Raw genomic sequence first — 19,300 nt, forward strand, 5'->3', positions numbered from 1 at the left:
ATACATTTCTCTGACAAGGGCATGGAGCTTCCTTTCAGAGACACAGATCTCACAGTACTGCTGTGGCTTCTACACTTTCATCAGTCTAAATTATTTGATACAATTTAATTAGTCTAATCAAAAGGCTCAGCAGTTCTTGTAACTCTGCTCAAGAAAGAGGAAAGGAAAAAAACCCAGTGTTTTGTTTACTTCCAATGTTGCTCCCGACGCATGAAGACACACCAAAATAACTGCTGTTTATTTTACAAGATGGAAAAAATATCGAACGCCCTCTGGTTATAGAAGCCATTTTCTTTTGGGATTACAAGTGCAGAGATGAATTAGGTACACTTAGGATCAATATCTGTTTCTCTTCTTGGCTCAAGATGGGATTTGTCAAAATTCGAGAGCAGCTTCTATTGAGTGTCAGCTACAAATCCTTCCAGTACTGAGTCATATACTCATTGAAAGTTGAAATATAAATGGCAAAGGGCTTTTTCAGCTACAATGTCCGAGGTCAGAATGGTAGATCACCTTTCTTCCTTCTTTTTAATGAGCTTTGGTTTGATGAAGTGACCTTGCAGGTCTGGAATCTAAGGACGTAACGGGTCTTTACAAGCTCTGGCTGTGTTGGGTTCCATGTAGCACTACTCTAGGAGGCAAAAAGCACAACACAGAATAATTGAGCATTGATAAGTGAAAGATATGGCTCATGCTGGGAAGATTTCATCTTTTGATAATTTTTTTTTTTTAATTCTGTCAGTTGAATCTTAAATGTAGTCTGAATGCAAGGGGAAGAAAGAGCCATGGCTACCAGGTTTCAGCACAGTCAACAAGTGTTAATCTGCTGCGTGCCAGTCCTTGATGCTGCATGTGAAAAATGCTTCACTGCTGAGAATGTCGGTGGGAAAGGAATACCTTCACTTTCAGAAGAAATGGGATCCTAAGGCACAGCCCAGAAATCCAAGGACCTCAAAAGTAGATCATACTCCATCACCTATTGGAAACTGAAACAACCTCTGAAGACAGAACAAGTTTGAAGAATCAAAAACACTTTTCCTTCAAGGTTGCATTTTGCTTTTTGGAAAAATATATATTTTCTGGAGGAACTAAACCCTCCCAGGTTCCAGTTGAACAGAAATTTGATCTTGCCATTTGCATTCTTGACCAAGAATAGCAAAACCCAAGGAAATATAATATAGACCCAAGTTAAAATATATATATATATATATATATATATATATATATATATATATATATATAATTATAAATATAAAAATACTTATTTCCTTAGGAATTCGAGAGGTTTTTTGTTTTTTTTTTTTTTTTGCTTCCTTTGGGATGTTCAGTAGTGACTTCATAAGAATGCCTTTTGGCTTCAAATATCTTATATACGGGTGTATGCTGGTGTTCTGTGTAACACCACAAAATTCATCCCATTCTGTCTGCAGATGAAGAGACAGAAATATATTTCCCTGTAGGATCAATTTGCATGACTGAAGCCAATGCTGAATCATCTTTTCCATTTAGACAGGATTCATACCTGCGTTATCTGTGGGTCATAAGCCACTCTCTTTTCAGAGGAGACTGAATTTGCAGCAAATGTGCTACATTGGTGCACCTCCAATTGGCAATAAACATTGAGTCTGTGTCTTATGTACGCATTATTACCTTAAAGAAATTAGCCAGGGAATTTGGACTGAAGGAGCTGATTCTTTTTGTTAAGTGGAAAAAGTACTGTATAATTAATATTGAAGCCAGTAACAAAGCAAAACTAGGCTTCTCATCCTTGAAACTTCACTGACTGGAAAAATTAGCCTACTCTCCCTCTCACTCACTCTCTTTTGCTCTGTCTTCTTTTTCTTTTTTTTATCTTTTTTTTTTTTTTTTAATTATAACTTGCTGAAGCACTCCATAATACCCTTTAATCTCCTTTAATAACTACCCTAGCTGAGATTTTTCTAAGCATCCTTTTGCACAGCATCCACAAATCCAAGAATGAATTGCTGTTAAGATTGACTGACTGACTGATCTCTGAGCTCTGCCAATTTACTGATCCATGGCTTGCACTTGTGGTTCCTTGGGTTCATTGTGGAACACACTGAAGGATGGGAGGGGAATAGGGAAAGGCATTTATTCTCTCCTGTAGAGGCACCACCTGCACTCAGCTCATCTGACTCAGCCTTCTGAGTTGACAATAGCACTTTAAGGAGTCCACTGAAGTGAATGGCAGGTTGACCTTGTAATGTCCAGAGATAGCAGAGCAATTTTTGCATCTCCATAAAGGTGTAGAGCAAGATAATGGAGGCAGAATGATAAAAAAAACTGAGTTTATGGCCCTTGAGTTCAATGACTACAATTTATCTCCCTACTTTTCAAGAGGGAAAGGAAAAAAGAAAGAAAGAAAAAATAAAGAAAAGATGGAATAATTTTTTTAAAAAATAAACAAAGAAGAAAGAGTGAAGAAAAAAAAAAGAGGAGGAGAGGAGAGGAGAGGAGAGGAGAGGAGAGGAGAGGAGAGGAGAGGAGAGGAGAGGAGAGGAGAGGAGAGGAGAGGAGAGGAGAGGAGAGGAGAGGAGAGGAGAGGAGAGGAGAGGAGAGGAGAGGAGAGGAGAGGAGAGGAGAGGAGAGGAGAGGAGAGGAGAGGAGAGACAAAGAGACAGAGAGAAAAAAGAGAGAAAGTTAGCAAAAGGTAGAGAAAGGGAGAGAAAGGGAGAGAGTGAAAGAGAAAGAAAGAGAGAGAGAAAGAGAGAGAGAAAGAGAGAAAGAGAGAGAGAGAAAGAGATAAAGAGAGGAAAGAAAGAAAGAAAGAAAGAAAGAAAGAAAGAAAGAAAGAAAGAAAGAAAGAAAGAAAGAAAGAAAGAAAGAAAGAAAGAAAGAAAGAAAGAAAGAAAGAAAGAAAGAAAGAAAGAAAGAAAGAAAGAAAGAAAGAAAGAAAGAAAGAAAGAAAGAAAGAAAGAAAGAAAAAAGAAAAAGAAAGAGGTTAGTTAAACTTCTGCACAAGCAAGGAAAAAATGTGCATTACTGGTTTTAATATATTGTGACTCTATATTTTGTTCATCAAAATGAGTCAATATATATTGCTGGACATATTTCATAATTTCCTTATCTCTCACATTTCTTGTATCATTTCCTTTGGTATTTTGTGAAACAAACATTTTCTTGTAAGGATCTCACTAAGTTTTCCTCAATAAGTTTTGGTTGCTCTGTTACTAGGTATAATCTTCTTATGATATCAGCTGAAACAGAAGTCTAAGAAAATATTATCCATATACAAAATTCTATCCATAACTGTACCATAGTTCTAAGTTGCCAGGAATCCTGTAATCTACAACATTTTTTGATCTGATTCAATACTGAGTTCTGCCTTGAAAAAGGCAGCAATAAAATGGTAGCATATCAAATGCAAGTAGTTAATACCTGCCATAAAGTTTGATTCACAAAAATGTGTGACAGGTGGCTCAAGACAGTAGAGAAGCAGGCGTGCTAAAATCATGATACATAGCCATAAATTATTGTATATGCAGATGGTCCAAATAGGTGGACTTTCTTCAATTTCCTGCTTATGATCTCTGATAAAAAGAGCTTTGTTTAAAGTATTGAGTGAATAACAGGAGAATGCAGATGTAAGAGAGGATATCTGAGCTAACAAATCCTGTTCACTGATACCAAATGTAATTACACCTTATAATACAATCTGTACATTTATTATGTCTCACTTTGAAATTAGTCCATTTTTCAAAATAATTTCTTCTGTTATTATTATGCTATTCAAGAATATTTCTTTTCATGTTGTTAGAGTATTTTATAGGCAGATAGGCAGATTTAAAACATCTATGGTCAGTGGATCAATTTTTATTTTTTTTTTAAATTGTTTTTTCTAAGCAAAGGTAATAGATGTTTTGTTTATCTAGGAGTTTCAAATTTTGCTCTAGCCATAGCAGCCAGCTCACTTTTACCTACAGAAAGGTAAGTAAATATATAAAATATATACAGACAGAAAACAAACAAACAAACAAACAAACAAATAAAAATCCCACCCAAAACTCTGTTCCCATGTTGTCTAAAAAAATTACAAAGTCATGGTAGAACATGAGGTTTATAAATCACAACTCTGGTCATGTGTCACTTCATTCACTGCCAGATTGCTTGTCTGGTTAAGTCAAATGATATTTGGCACTGGAATATTCAGCATCTGTACTTTCAATTATATGTTATGAAGCTAAGTTAGTTGCCAAACATTTTTTTTTGTAGTCCATAAACTATTAGAAGTATGTCCAAAAATTATATCCAAATTTGTAGGTGTTAGGTAAAAAGTAAACCAGAGGAGAATGTGAACAGCTCTTTAATAAATAGACAAAGTTAGCATGCTTGGTAACCAGAACCAAAAAGGAGAAGACAAAAATGAATAAGTGTATCAAGTATTTGACCAATCCTAATACAGACTCAAATAAATTAGTCAGTGTAGTTCTGGCTTGGAATAAATCTTTCTTGAGCTGCATCCAGATTATTAAAACAGGGAGTTTAAGCCAGTCACACAACTGACAAAGAATTATGATGCCTATTTAGAGATATTTAAAAGAGGTGTCAAATTAGGAGGTTCTAAATTAGGAACTTCATCAGGTTAAGTTTTCTCTGGGGTCAGTGGAAAAGGGAAAGAACAGACACACTAAGCACATGTGAAATTTGAGACACCTGCAGCCAGTGGGTATTTTTTTCCAGTTTGATCAGAACAAGAAACAGTGGCAACTATTCTTTTTATTTGACCACCTGAAATAAGGTAAGAAAAGCATCCAGATGGGGCTTTTTTTAACTTTTGAGGTTTTTTAGGAAATATTCTTTTTCAAGAAGGTTAAAATGTAGGCATGTGCAAATATTTGAAGGTAAAACTTCCCTCAGAATAAGATCTTATAAATAAATACAGAGATCCTTACTGTTTCAATAAGAATTGATCTCCAGCAAAACTGAAATTCAGAAAGAAGTCCACATGTAGCTGAAACTTTGTGCTAAAAGAATAGAGGAATAAGAATTGTTTTAATTTTTCATTACAGAATTTTGTTTCTTTTTCAGAGTTTTTTTTGGTTGGGTTTTTTTGTTTTGGGGTTGTTTTTTTTTTTTTTTTGTGGGTTTTTTTTTTTTTTTTTTTTGTTTTGTTTTGTTTTGTTTTGTTTTGGTTTGGTTTGGTTTGGTTTGGTTTTTTTTTTTTTTCCTGAGGTGGGGAAAAAATATTTCAGGACCTTGAAAAAAATTCAGAAGTTTGGAAAGGGCCAGATAAAACCTAAAAGAATTTCCAAAAAAACAGAAAACTCAAGGGACCAGGCAAAGAGGTATGAGGTTTTCAAATGAAGAGAGAAATTAAGTCAACCAGAGGGAAAAAACCTCTTAATATCTTAAATAAAATCCTGAGGGTTAATTAAAAAAGGGTCTAACACAATTAACAGGCTTAAAATACATGTGCCACAGCTTCATGAGTTTTGTGAAGTGAGTGATTATGGATAATTAATGACAAAGAAAACTTATTGGATTCAAAACTTAAGCTTTTACTTGAATATTACTCAGAAATGGCCAACTTATTACAAAAGAAAAAGATCTTACCTCTTTTATGTATACTGGATAATTACATTTCAAGGAAGTTTTCAGAACATCTACCTATGTCACCACAGTGAGAACAGAGGTTCAGTGTCAAAGGAACATAATTTCAACACAAAAAAAATGGAAAAAAAATTCTTAGCATGAAAAAAGAATGTGTTTGTCTGTTTCTTTTAATTTTCAGCTATCTTAATAAAAATGTCTAGTAATCTTAAAAGGTATATAAGAGTTGCTAGTACAAGATTATCTTATTGAACAGGAGGAAAAAGATGGTTTGTCGTTTAACATGCTCTGATGATAGCCCACAGACATTTTGTACACCCATTTCTCAATTCTGAGAGATTTCCCCTTCTTGAAAAGCAGCCACCTTATTTTACATTATTATGACTAAAACCAAGCAGGTCATATACTACTTGTAGTTCTGCTAATCTCTGTTGTTGGCTTCAGATAGTTTTGATGCTTTCTAATATTGAAAAACTGAATATTATTAAGAATGAGAGGCTTAGAAAAAAAGAATAAATCAACAATAAAGTTGTGAATTCCTTTGCAAATTGTTAATTCTAGAACAATCAGCAAGATTTGAGAAACAGAGGAATTATATAAATAAAAAGAAATTAATTCAGATTTTTGCATAAGTGGCAGACATGGGATCCACTGACTTGCATACTACACTAAAAGAAAGGAGACAGATTTATTTCCTTACTTTTATTGTTATGTGTTAATGGACAAGCTGCTTCACTGGCTCAGTCCTCTCTCTGGTTGATTATATTCAGACTGGCATTCTTCAAGGACATGCATCAATTCTGTATCTGCACAATGCCACCCTGAAACCAGTCATGGGCTTTTAGAAGTGACTGAAATATAGATAGTAAGAAAAAAAGGAGGCTTACATCTCAGCTTTAGTGGAGTGGGTTTAGTGTTCTGCAATGCTTGGTTGCTTTATTATTAATTAACAAACAGCAGCACTATGTTCTTTCTTTCTTTTCCCCTCCTTGATATGAGTTGCAGCATGAAGGCAGCTCCTACCAAAACCACTTTTTAATTTCATGGTATAAATTGGGGTTTTTACGCTAGTTAGCAAAAAATAAACAAAGACTCTCTGAATGATTGAAATGGAATTTCTGAAGGAAAGAGCAACAAATAATTACACTTCTATATCACTAATTATTATTGGTAGCTTGAACAAAATTATGTTTCTGGCCTATGGAATTTCTAATCAGTAAAGTCACAGCATCATAATATGATCTCTTCAAACAGATTTATTTTTCAGATGACTGGTTCTTAATGCCATTTTGGTATTGCACAATTCTGCTGTTGGTTATATTTGTCTCCTGCCTATAAATATACTGTTTTCTTTTATTACAAATTATTATTTGTAGCACAGTAATGAATAGAAACTATAGTCATGGCTTAAGTGTGCAGTGTATCAGGAATTATCACAAAGCGAATTTAGAAACTGTCCCTGATGCAGAAGTTACAATTTAAGAAAATTATATAACATTTAAATATGCTACAAACCCTTGTTTCTAGACATGTTTACCTGTTACACTTCTTCCACATATTTGTGAATGTTGGTGGAAAATAATCAAAGCAAGAAAGTTGGGCTTGGGGCATTTTTACACTTAACAACAAAGTAAAGAAATTGAACCTAAGAGGCCTCTATTTAATGATGCAAACATGGTTTCATCATGGTTACCTTTAGACAGTCAAGGCCTTTAATTTAAAAGCCTGCATACCACAGGTCTTTTCTAAATGTGAGTGATTCAATGTAATATTCTCATTTGCGTCTGCCACTTAGATGTAAATACAGAAAAATATCAGGGATTCACATCAAAATCATTCTTCATATTAAAGATTAATGGTGGGATTTATAAGGGTCTGTCAGAAAGTTAAATATTGTTTGTGTCCCTTAATAATGTAGTTCAGCCCATTTTAATGCAACTGAAACCTCAAAGTTTCCCACCTGCAAATTCAAAGATTTTCCTCTATTCTACTGAAACAGAAAATTATATCTTAAGTATGAACGTCATTAAAGTATTAATGGGGAGATGATATATCCAAAAAAACTGAAATAAATAAACAGGGAAATGGGATGGCTAGATAATAAATTTTAAGATGGTGAATGATGATAGGAAAATGGGAAGACTAACTAATAAATTTTGAGATGATAAAATACATTATGCCTTGGAATGACAAATATTTTGAATGCAAGTCTTGTGTACTTAGACATTTATTGAAACTACAGGGACCCTTTTTTTTTTTTTTTTTGCCTCCATTCAGAACTGTTTAAGAAACAGAGAGCCAACACCACATTAACATGAGGGTGAAGTGATGAGTGACAGATAGGTGGCAAGACGTGGGCATGTTAGCAGGTTGTTTCTTTAATCACATCTGATGAGCCTCTGGTTCACCTCACTGAAAGCTGGTACAAAGGCAAAAAAAAGATAACACAGATTGAAAGACTCAGGCTGATGATAAAAAATATTCACTAATGCCGGGGTCGGCTGTTGCTTGTCTCTGCCCCAGCACGGGAAAAAAGTGGTTCTGGGTAGGCCGCGCTCTCGAAGAAGGAGTCTGGACTCTTGCTTTAGGTCTTCAGTCGAGTTTATTATTTCTTATCTACAAAGTTTTTCTGTCTGTCCAGCCGAGGTCTGACCAGCAAGACAGCCAAAGGCACTCTCTCCCGCCCACGAGGCGGTTGTCTCTTTTATAATGAAAATTACGTATTCGATATTTACCTTTACTTCCCAATACTTTCTGCCCTTGTTGGCAAGTGTACTCTTTCTATGAACCAATCCACACATGCCAACATCATCCTGAACATGGATGCCAAGGAGAAGAAAGAAGAAGGACAGGGCACGCCCAAATTCCTCCATCTTGGGACTCCTGATCCATGCACAGAATTCTAGACCCCCCTGTACAATACATAAAACCCCCCTGTACAGTGCATTCTAACTTAAGTTCTAACAAGTGAATAACATCCCCTCACCATTTAGACATGAAATTCTCTCATCTCCTCACCTTCAGGTGTCATTTCTTTAAAAGGATCAAAGTCAAGCCACCAGGTACTTTTGGCAACATTCCAGGGCCTCCGAGCCCCCCAAGGGTTGTCTCGGTAGCTCTGGACATCCGGAGTGATGTACTGAGTTCCCACACACTAAAAGCTTTCAACTAAAGGCCCCGTGTGTGAATAAGAAATTCCCTCAAAATGTTGGAGATAGGTGACTTTTAAATAATTTTGTACAAGCTGAGAGAGTGAATGCATTTGTTCACTCACAGAGACAATGCACTGGCCAAGCTGAACAGTGTTTCAATCCAATCCTCTTATCTCCCTGTTTCTTTGGCTTGAGGCTCTGTGGGGTGAATGAGTGGAGCAGAAGAAAGCTGGATGTGCATGGGGCACAAACTCCTTTAGTGAGAGGGGCTAGTAAGGAGATGGAAATGGGTGCACTGCTATGCTCAGCATGAAGGAGTACCACAAGGGCATCATGTCTCAAAACCTGTGGCACAGAGCTCTTGCCAGGTGGAAAAGCCAGCACTTGCAGCAGTGCAGTGGATGCTATAAATACAGATTGCAAACTCAGAAACCTTTCTGAAGAGCCTCATCAGAAAGGGAAGCAAATGCTGCCAGCCATTCCCATACAAATGACTGTACCTGGCTGGGCTACAGTATACTAAACAACTGCAGAAAGCAACAAATCACCAGTCTGTTTGTGACAGGTCATCCCAGCTAAATCAAGTTGTCATTTATTTTTGACTTGCTCTTGCCCCAGGATCAGTAGCTGTTTCTTTCAGGTTGAGACTGGAGCAATTTGAAAGTGCAAAAGCCTATTAGAAAAAATGGCATGAAGGGTTAGTTATAGCAGTGGCGGTTGCACTTTGTCATCTGTAGTTAACCCTTTTGCCCCAGGGCTTCAGAGACTTTCGGTATGGTTCACAGGTCATTCAGAAGCTTTGCTGCAAGTAAGAATTTAAAGGTGAAACCTGGGAGCAAAGCTGTCATAAAGGCATGGGGAGAGGTGGCTGTGCGTGTGGCAGGGGGGAGTTGTTAATCCAGATAATATTTTAAATAGAAGCGAGATCCCCGAGGGGCGGGGGTGGGGGGAGGGAAGTAAATGTGCCTCTTGTGTTTGGTATCAAAAAATACCAATCACTTAGGGAAAGTAGACACTTTCAAGCGGTGTTTCGGCTGTTTCAGGTGGAATTTCTGCGTCACTGCTGCCTTTTGTAGACTTACAAAAGCCAGAGACCTCTGCTGAATCCTGAGCTCAGTTTTATCAGGGTCTATGAGCAAAAAAGTATAAAGCAATGGAGAAATTATTTGCATGAAGTTGTCCCCATTTCTTCAGAAAACAGAGTATGCAAGAGGAAGAGAAATGGGTTGGGTTGTTCTGTAAGGAAACCAAACAACTTCTCTGTGGAGAGGAAGTTTAGATTAGATATTAGAAAGAAATTCTTTACTGTGAGGGCAGTGAGGCACTGGCACAGGCTGCCCAGAGAGGCTGTAGATGTCCCAATTCTGGAAGGAATGGCCCCATGCCAGGTTGGACGGGGTTCTCAACAACCTGGTTTAGTGCATGCTGTCCCTGCCCATGCCAGAAGGTTAGGAACTACATGAACTTCTGGTCCTTTCCAGCCCAAAAGGTTCTGGAATTCTATGATTCTGTGTTCCAGCTTCACATCCAGAAAACCATTATCTTGGCCACTGTGTACAGAGCCAAATATTTAAGGGGAAGGTAACTGAAACTGTGACTGCACTGTTTTGATTTAAGCATGGCTATCTGCAGAAGACACTGCTTATCTGCTGCATTTCCTGTTTGCTTACTGCTTCTTATAAAGGGTTCACTTGACAAATTCAGCTTATACTAATGGCAATATCAGGAGAAGGATGCCCATGATTTTCTCATTACTGCATTAAAAGGCACCCAGTCTGACTTGCTGGGCATGGAAGTGGTTGAAAAAGCAGGCTTCGGGAAGGAATGAGGTGTTTCCTGTAAGTGCCTTTTAAGCAGTGGGCTGGCATGGATACATAGAGCTGTAATACCACCACCACCCTCCAAAAAAAAAAAAAAAAAAAAAAAAAAAAAGAGATTATTGTACATTTGCTTAGTCTTGTCAAGATCTGTGTATTTGAGATGCATAGTAAGACTGAAAAAGTTCCAACTAACACACGAATTTTTTATTCAGATATTTCTGCAAAAACATTTGTCGGAAGGGCTTACCTTAGCAGTGATAATACTCTATTCTCTGATAAGGGATGCAGCCATTCCAAGAGACTGTATAGCAGTAATCTCTAACAGCATCAGAATAATTACAAATTTGCCCATGATCAGTGTTGTGGGGTTTTCTTGCTTTCTTCTTCTTTTTCCTCAGGCTTCTTTGCTACATATAAACACGTACAGTTCTGCCCCTTACTCTGCCAGTCTCAGATATTGGTAATGTCTTGAATATCCTAATCTGACTAAAGCATTTCCTTTTCTCCCTTCTATTTCCAAGAGATCATGAATATCTTACCGAGGCAGTCCAAGTGTCTAAACAGTTTCCCTTTTGGCCTCTGTTCAAATTTGTTATAGCTTTTCTCTTTCATACCTTTTTACATGCTCTTCTTAAATTCCACAGGTGTCCTTAAGTTTATGTTCAAAATAAAACAAGGTTGACAGATTTGAACTAATTTCTGATATTGTGAGGAAGAAATTGTAGATAGAAAAGAACCTCTGACAATTCAGAACAAAGATATTTTTGTTGCAAGCATGGTAATGGTGTGAGCTCAACCTCAGTCTCTGCTGAATTGTTAAAATGTGAAAGGCAACTTACCTAAATGGGCAGTGAATGAGGGGAGCTGGATGTACCGTGCAAGCAAAGTGAAAACTATCAATCACCATCTATTACTTCACTCTTGGTATTTGAGCAGGGTTTCAGATGTTCTGGAGAGATTAGCTCAGAGTAAGTAAATGCCAAAATGGAAACTGTCTACACATATCCATCCAGTTTGTCAGCCAAGCTAATCACAGTGTGCTTTATAGACTGACCACTTCAGTCCCAGCTCTATCAGGGATCTCTCAGACATAAATTTAGCAAGGTAGATGAATCTGCCTTGTCTCAGTAGAAAGTTCCATATCCTTCAAGCAAGTCATCATGCAGATAAGGAATGAAGATATCTGACTTGGAGATTTGACCTTCTAAATAGGCAAAGTAAATTAGAAGCTACAAAGATTTCCTGCAATCATTCCCTGGATTATGTCTTGATTTTTAATACTTCATGGATCACAGGTTGAGAAGAACTGAGCTAGCTTAACATGAAAGCAAAACATAAGCCATGAGCCCACTCTCTGAATTTCACACATGATTAGAGGGGATATCCTCAGGCCTCAAAGTAAATTCCCAGTCATTTTACAGAATCCTTTTAGTAAACAGTTCCTCATTCCTCTATTAATTTTTAGCTTTGAAGAATATTTTGCTTGAGAAAATGGGACCTCTTTTCTGGATAAATCAGTGCAAATTCCAGTTTAACACAGCAGGTTCTCTCTCCATCCAGTTCCAAAGACTTGAAATGATACCTGATTACTCTGAGCTCTTTCAAATCAATGGTCTTTTGGGTCTCTCCAAATGGAGAATGGTCAGCCACTGTAATCATCTAAATATAACACAGAGGCAGCATGAAAACTATGAGGTGTCCTTACCCTGAATATGGTGCAACAGGCAGAGGGGGTCATAAAAGGTTAAAGGCAAATGTCACTCCCTAGGGTGTGCTTTCTCATGCTGAAGAAAAACCACTACAAGTAATCACAGCGACAAACCTTAGGAGGGAAAAAGTCAGTTACTAAGCAATATCCCCAGGACTACAGGAGAAACCTTCCTTGCTCAGGTGAGATTCACTTCTCATTCTGAAATGGAAAAGAAAACAGCAGCTGTAGAAGAGAGACCATCAATTGAAGCAGATACTACAAAAATAGCCCTGAAGGCAGAGAGCAGGAGCAGTGATGGTGTAACCTAAGACCTGAAAGGATAACGGGGATAGTGGAGTTGTAATATTACAGCAGAAAGTGGTGAAGAGTAGGCTGCATTCCTACTAGCAGAAGAATGACACAATTTTACAGGCGTAAGAGGAGCTGAAGTGAGATAGATTTAGCTGCAAGTACCCAAAATAAAGGGGAAAAAAAAAAAGTCATTGAATACAGCAAGATGTAGCCATTAAAAAGAGGCATATTTTCTTCCTCAGAAAGATGTTTTGGGGTGTAGAAGATGCAGGAACTGTTCCAGAAGAAGAAGAGAAGGGGAAAAAAGCAAAAAGGTAGGGAAAAAGCAGGAGCATACCTGTAACCACTTCAAGGAATTGTTCGTGTTCTTCTTTTTCTCTAAATAATCATAACAATCCCACTCACGATGTGAAGCATGAGTTCATAATTACTATCCAGCAATTCATGTAAGGAACATGTGACAGTTAGGAGAGCTCCCAAGCTGTATTTTAGCAACATATGCACTTCTAGGTCTTCTAGCCTTTATCAAACACCATTTCAAAATTACTCTGACATTCATTCCTCTCAAAGACAGGGAAGTTGAAACATGAGAAGCAGGAATAAACTGACTCAAAGTCAGAAGTTTTAGACAAGGAAAAAAAGACAATTTCTATAAGTCCAAAATCTACAGAATTTATGTACACCTCATAGGAGAATCAGCCAAGAGTACGATACAAAGATGAAAAAGTGTGGTCTTTAAAATACTTCTATCCCTCTTTCCCTCTCCAAAACATGCATGATTTGTACCCATGCTGTATTTGTATACCTAACTGTGAGCACAAACAGGCACAGACTCATATGCGGTTCGGTTGGTAAACACAGACAATAGATACAAATGCAGTGGCATCCAGGATGTGAGAATGGTTCTAGGTGAGATCGAGATATAATTTACTTATTTTTTAATCAGTGACAGCTATGAATGCATAAAATGGTATTCTTATCCCAGATAAGAAAAACATAACTTAAAAAAAATTCTGATGCTCCTAAAATTGACTGTGACTGCAATTATTTTTAAAATACATTGTAATACATTAACTTACATCTAGAAAAAAAAAAAACCTGTTTAAACCATCTGCCCCAGCTTGGGATTTTTTTGTTTTGTTTTGGTTTTTATTTTTTTGTTTGGGTTCTCTGCTTAGAAATCAGCATATAATGATTTACCCATTACATATTTTCCACAATCTGGGATTTCAGGCTGATGCTTCTGTGTTTTGAATTCATCCTTTCTTATGTGTGGCTCTATTCATGACAAACTGATACTTTCAGAAAACAGTGTTTTAAAGTTGACAATTCTCTGAGACTTTCAACTGATGAATTTCAGTACTCTATGAATAAAGTTAAATAACTTTTTTTATTTATATTTATAGCTAAGAATATCAGAATATTTGTTGTTTAATATGAAGCTACTCTAGAAAAACATAACTGTTGTGACCAAGTTTCCAAATATAAGCAAGGTGAATAGCTAAAAAAGATTATTTTCAAACTGACAAGCTAAGACTTCCAGTGCAAAATTAGCCATCTAAAATAGCTGGATCTTTTTTTTTAGTCTGTTCCTCTGAGGTGGAAAACACTGTTTTTTACAAAACAAAACTTACTATGAAAACTATATGACTTTAGCAGAACTTCAGGCTGACCAAGGATTGGACCTGCAAGAGTGAGTGACAGCTACACACTGAATATATGATAGAGTGCATCACCTTTCTGGAGCTCATAAAATTAATCTCAAGTCCCTTCTCTGTCATGTCACAGAATCATAGAATAAGCTGAGTTGGAAGGGACCCACAAAGATCATCAAATTCAGCTTCTGGCCCTGCAGAGAACACACCCTGTGCCTGGGAGCATACTCCAAATGCTTCTTGAACTCTGCTAGGCTTGGTGCTGTGACACTGCACTGGTGGAGCCTGTTCCAGTGCCCAACCACCTTCTGGGTGAAGAACCTTTTCCTGATATCCAACGTAAACCTCTCCTAACACAATTTTAGTCCATTTTCTTGGGTCCTGTCATGGGTCACCAAAGAGAAGAGATCAGTGCCTGCCTGTCCTCTGCTTCTCACAAGGAAGTTGTAACTGCAATGAGGTCTCCCCTTACTCTCCTCTTCTCCATGCTGAACAGACCAAGTGCTCTCAGAGCTCCTGAAGGCGCTTCACCATCTTCTTTTCCTCCTATGAAAGCTTTCTAATAGTTTAATGTATTTCTTATATTGCAGTGAGCAAAACTGCACACAATATATAAGGTGATGTTGAACCAGTGTAGAGAATATAGCTCCCTGTTCTCTGAGGCAGACACACTACTTTATATAATAAAGTCTCTTTGCCACAAAGAGACTTTTTATATATAGACAAATATATAACTTAAAATATATAGTCAGAAGTCTCAGAGGATCAGAGCTAGAGCTAGGACTTAAATATCTTTCTTTCAGGCAGTGAGCTGTATAACCCACTGTCAAACTATGTCTTGCCAGAGGTAGGCATCCAGTGTGTGTTAGTCCCCATGCTTTGCTCTGGCATCACCTGCAGCACAGGTGGGAACCTCTAAGAGTTCAACAATGTCGCCCAAGAAAGCTGACTGAAAATGCTAGCCTGCTTGAGAAGAGTTGTCCCATTTAGCTAATGACAGCTGAGATTAATTTCTTCCATGTTTTCCTATACTCTGATGAAAGTGACACCAAATCCTTGCTGGAGGTTCAGAATGCTGTGGGTTTTTCCTCTTCATCTTCCTCTTGTCATGTATCACCTCATTTTCCAGCAGCAATGAGTGCACAGAAAGGCTCAGCACACCAGAAAGTGCAGCTTGGTGCCTCTTGCTCTTCAGCACCCATCATATTGCTCTATGAGATGTAAATATGTGACCTTATTTTGAAAGGAAAATCCTTCCTAGCTGCTTTTCAGCTCCATCACTTATGCATTATAGACTTTCTACTCAATTGCAGCATAATCTCATAGGAATTTATTATGCATCCTGTATATAAAACAGTATGTACCCTCTACAGAGAACATCAAAAGGTAGTTAATAGAGATGTTAAATTATTATTGGTTGAAAGCAGCTGATGCCCTAGAGTAATCAGATTCTCTCTTTCTCTCTCTCGCTTCATATACTATATATAATATATACAATTAATAGTGCACATATATCAGTCGCCGAATAGATCTCTATAAAGTCTGCTTGAATGTTAGAGGAACTGATGTATTAAACATGTGGAACCAAGCAAAGGTGTCACAATAAGGCACATTACAAATACCAGCAAAAGTGTTGATGGATATGGCAAAGGAGAAGCTGTGAGTCCTGAGGAAAATAATAATATAAAAAAAAAAAAGCTTTATGTTATTTCCTGATCTCACCATTTATTTGTAGGGGAAGACAGTCAAGGTGCTGCTGACAGGAGTGAATAGCTGCACTGGTATTTATTAATGGTCAGAAGAAAATGTTAAATGCTTACACTGAGCTAATTACTTATTGCCAAAGATCAGGAAAAAGTGTAATTTGGAACTTACTACACAATTATTAGATTAATCGAGATGAGATTGAATTAGAACTGCAGTCTCTGGGATAAGGCTCTGAAATAGGAACCAGGAAATTTCTTCAATGCTATGGGTATATTATTAGCTTTTGCCTAAATTCATCCATCCCAGCTGATGATGTCCTATGCAGAGTCTAATCTCTCCTTTCAGAGAGTTGACTCTTTCCATGTGTTTTTTCAAAACACAGCAACATCTCAAACACTCCTAGAAACTTAATATAGTGCTTACATTAGTAGTATCACTGGTAATAATTAGAGCAATTGGTGAAATCTAAATATTAAATACAGATTTATAAATTTTTCTTTAACAGATAATTGGAAATTTCAGAATAAAATTTGGTTAATTGAAAAATTAAGATGTAGGACAAGAAAAGAAAAATAATAGTTGAAAGAAAGAAAATAATGGAAAAGAAGATAATGGTTCAACTGAATGATGTTAGAGGTTTCCAAGCTTAACAACTTGTGATTCAACAATAACACATTAAATACATATATTCCAGTATATGCTTAAGGTGGAGAAAATACTGCAACCCACTGAAATTCGGGTATCTGACTCCTCTAGTCGTACACTGGTCTATAGCATGATGTACATTTGCCTGGGGTTTTGCACTGCTCCCTTTTAAATTATCTGGGCCTATCTCACACCTGAAGGCTCATCCCATGCAAATCACATTGCTGTCATGAAGAAACACCCTAGGAAGATGAAAAATTAAAAATTAAAAAAAAAAAAAGATTTCTTACCTGTTTCATTCATTAATTCCAGAAGGGAACTGTCCTGGTTTAGGGCAAATTTGGGAGAAAACCTCCAAAATGGTCCTCTCCAGAAAGCAAACCCACACAGCCCCTCCCCCGCACCGGTTTGGGAAGGATTTCTCGGAGAAAAGTGGAAATAACCTGTTTATTTATCAGGCAAAGCACCCCCCCAGCACACAAAATTAACAATACCGGATGACTGTACTCTTTCACCGCTCTGAAAAAGATGACAAATTCAGAAAGTCTCTCCTGGGAGTGGTCGCTTTGCTGTCGGTCCCTCTGGTGCTGGGGATAGCTGCTGCAGGCCACAAGGTGCAAATTCCGTGTTTCCCAGGTCCCAGCCCAGAGCAGGTTCAAATGGTTCTAAGAAAAGGGAAGGAAAAACAGTCCAGGGAAAATTCGGGCTGCCTAGCTAAGCTAACTAACAAGCAAAAGAAAAAAAGCAAGAGCAAAGCAGGAGCAAGAGCAAAGCGAAAGAAAGAGCAAAAACCAAAAGCAGCGCTACGTACTGTGCTGTGTCCTGCCGACTGTGGGGGAGTGAGCAGGCTGATAATAAAACAAAACATTCACTTTTCAGAGCCGTCTTGAAGGCACAGGATACAATATCCAGCATAAACAGAACAGACCATTGGGAATACAAGAATCACCCTAGGACAGGAACTCAAAGAGGAAGCTTGGACTCAAGTCATACATTTGTGTTAACAAGCCTGCCATGGGATTCTGTGATAAATGATCAGACACTGTGCTCTACACTGAGACTTGAAGTGGAGAAGGTGTGCTTGAAGGCTGCCACCTTAGCTGACAAAGTGAGCAGATCTCTGAAAGACCCTCCTAAAACTCTTTTTTTGTAACTCTGAATGTGATGTGGACTGTGCTGTGAAGATCTGACAGACCTAGCAATAAGAACATGTATTCCTTAATATCCAGGTGAAATTCCAAATCTGCAAAAGCTCTGGTAACAGGCCTGAAGAGGGTGAAAAACTGGGGAAAATCATCCTTCCCTGTTTTACCCACAGGTTGTGTATAAGGATTAAAGGACTCTCAGAGGTAAGGGCAGGAGAGCAGCACTGAATATACACCCCACGTGATCGTCATTGCATTTGTTTTCATTGTGCCATAAGCTGATATTCCAACAAAGAGACCCTGATCCCTCTTCCTGCTCTCAAAAAGGTCATGTCAGGAGAACATATTGCACATATGTAAGCATATCTATGGTTAGATACCTCATCTACATGAACAGAGCAAACAACACTGTGACCAGTGTAACACAGAAATGTTTAGATCAAATTTTCTTCTGCTCTGGGCAGATCAGTTGTTATCTCAATGTTTTGTGCCCTATATGGGGTGTCAGTGTAGGCTGTCATGGTTTAGCAATGGTGTTTTCCTGTTTAAACACCAACTAAAACATGCTGCCACTTACTCCCTCTCCTCCTCCAAATCGAAGCAGAAAAGGCAAAGATTGTGGGCAGACATAAGAAGATTTTAAGGGAAACAGCAAGGAGATAAGAAAACCAACAGTAATAGGAACAATGTTAATAACAAAAGGTGTAAGATAAAGAAGTGGTTTACACAGGAAGGCCAAACAAAACAATCAGCAATTGCCAATTGGCTCTTCCCTGCCCCAATTCCTCCTGAGTGGAGGGAACTCATCTCTCCTGGAAAGTTAAGAGTACCATTCCCACTCCCTCTTCCCTGGCAATGACATGTGGAGGTATCAAAAAATACTGGTGTCCTGGCCACTTTCCCTCCTAGCTGTTGCAAAAAAGTTAACCATGTTCTGGCAGAAACCAGGGTATCAAAGCACAAATTTAATACTAGAAGATGTGCTAGCAACATCTCAAAATATAACAAATGCCTCTTCTTTATAAGAAAGTCCAGCAACAAAAGTTCGCCTTTGATGTGGACTGAATGTCTCAGGTCAAACAATATTAATGATGCATGCTGAAGAGTGATAAAAGGTGGATTGATCCCATCTAGCTCGAGACAAACAATGCAGATATCTACATTCAGCTGCAAGGAAAGAAATAAGAATGAAATGGAACATATTTACTAAAAGTTTATCTTCAGGTACTAATATAGTCAGTGAGGTTAAACAATAAACTCAGCTGCAAATGTCTACCTTGCAAACCTCTGAATGAATCCTATCCGCTGTATCAAATGAGACTATGTTCAAATGCCTTTATCCAAAAACAACTGTATTCTGTTTCACTGATGAGAGTTCCACCTACCTTCATTTTGTGAGATATTAATTTAAAAGGCAGAACAAAAGCAACTTTTGAAGATCTGAGAATTGCTAAAAAATTTGGAGTTGTATTAGAGTTCTGTTTGTTGTGTTTTTCTCTTGTATATGTAACATATGTTTGGTGTCTTTAAACACAATTACTTTTGTATAATAAAAGTGTTGATTTGATGATGTAACATTTTCTGCAAGTGTGTTTAAGACAGT

At 37.6% G+C, this 19,300-nt stretch overlaps 1 long non-coding RNA gene across 2 annotated transcripts; it reads right to left on the minus strand.

Annotated features, from left to right (window-relative positions):
• Positions 1 to 6,316: 6,316 nt before the first annotated feature.
• LOC135290666 (uncharacterized) lies at positions 6,317 to 17,671 on the minus strand. Of its 2 annotated transcripts, XR_010353432.1 has the most exons (4): positions 17,364 to 17,671; positions 17,047 to 17,217; positions 16,637 to 16,794; positions 6,317 to 6,422 (listed from the first exon to the last, which is right to left on the minus strand). It is a non-coding gene; the product is annotated as an uncharacterized LOC135290666 (long non-coding RNA). The 2 variants fall into 2 exon arrangements; XR_010353431.1 differs by having other exon boundaries at positions 17,047 to 17,369.
• Between the last annotated feature and the right edge of the window lie 1,629 nt (positions 17,672 to 19,300).

Source organism: Passer domesticus, chromosome Z (genome assembly GCF_036417665.1).
Source record: "Passer domesticus isolate bPasDom1 chromosome Z, bPasDom1.hap1, whole genome shotgun sequence".
Classification (NCBI taxonomy): Eukaryota; Metazoa; Chordata; class Aves; order Passeriformes; family Passeridae; genus Passer; species Passer domesticus.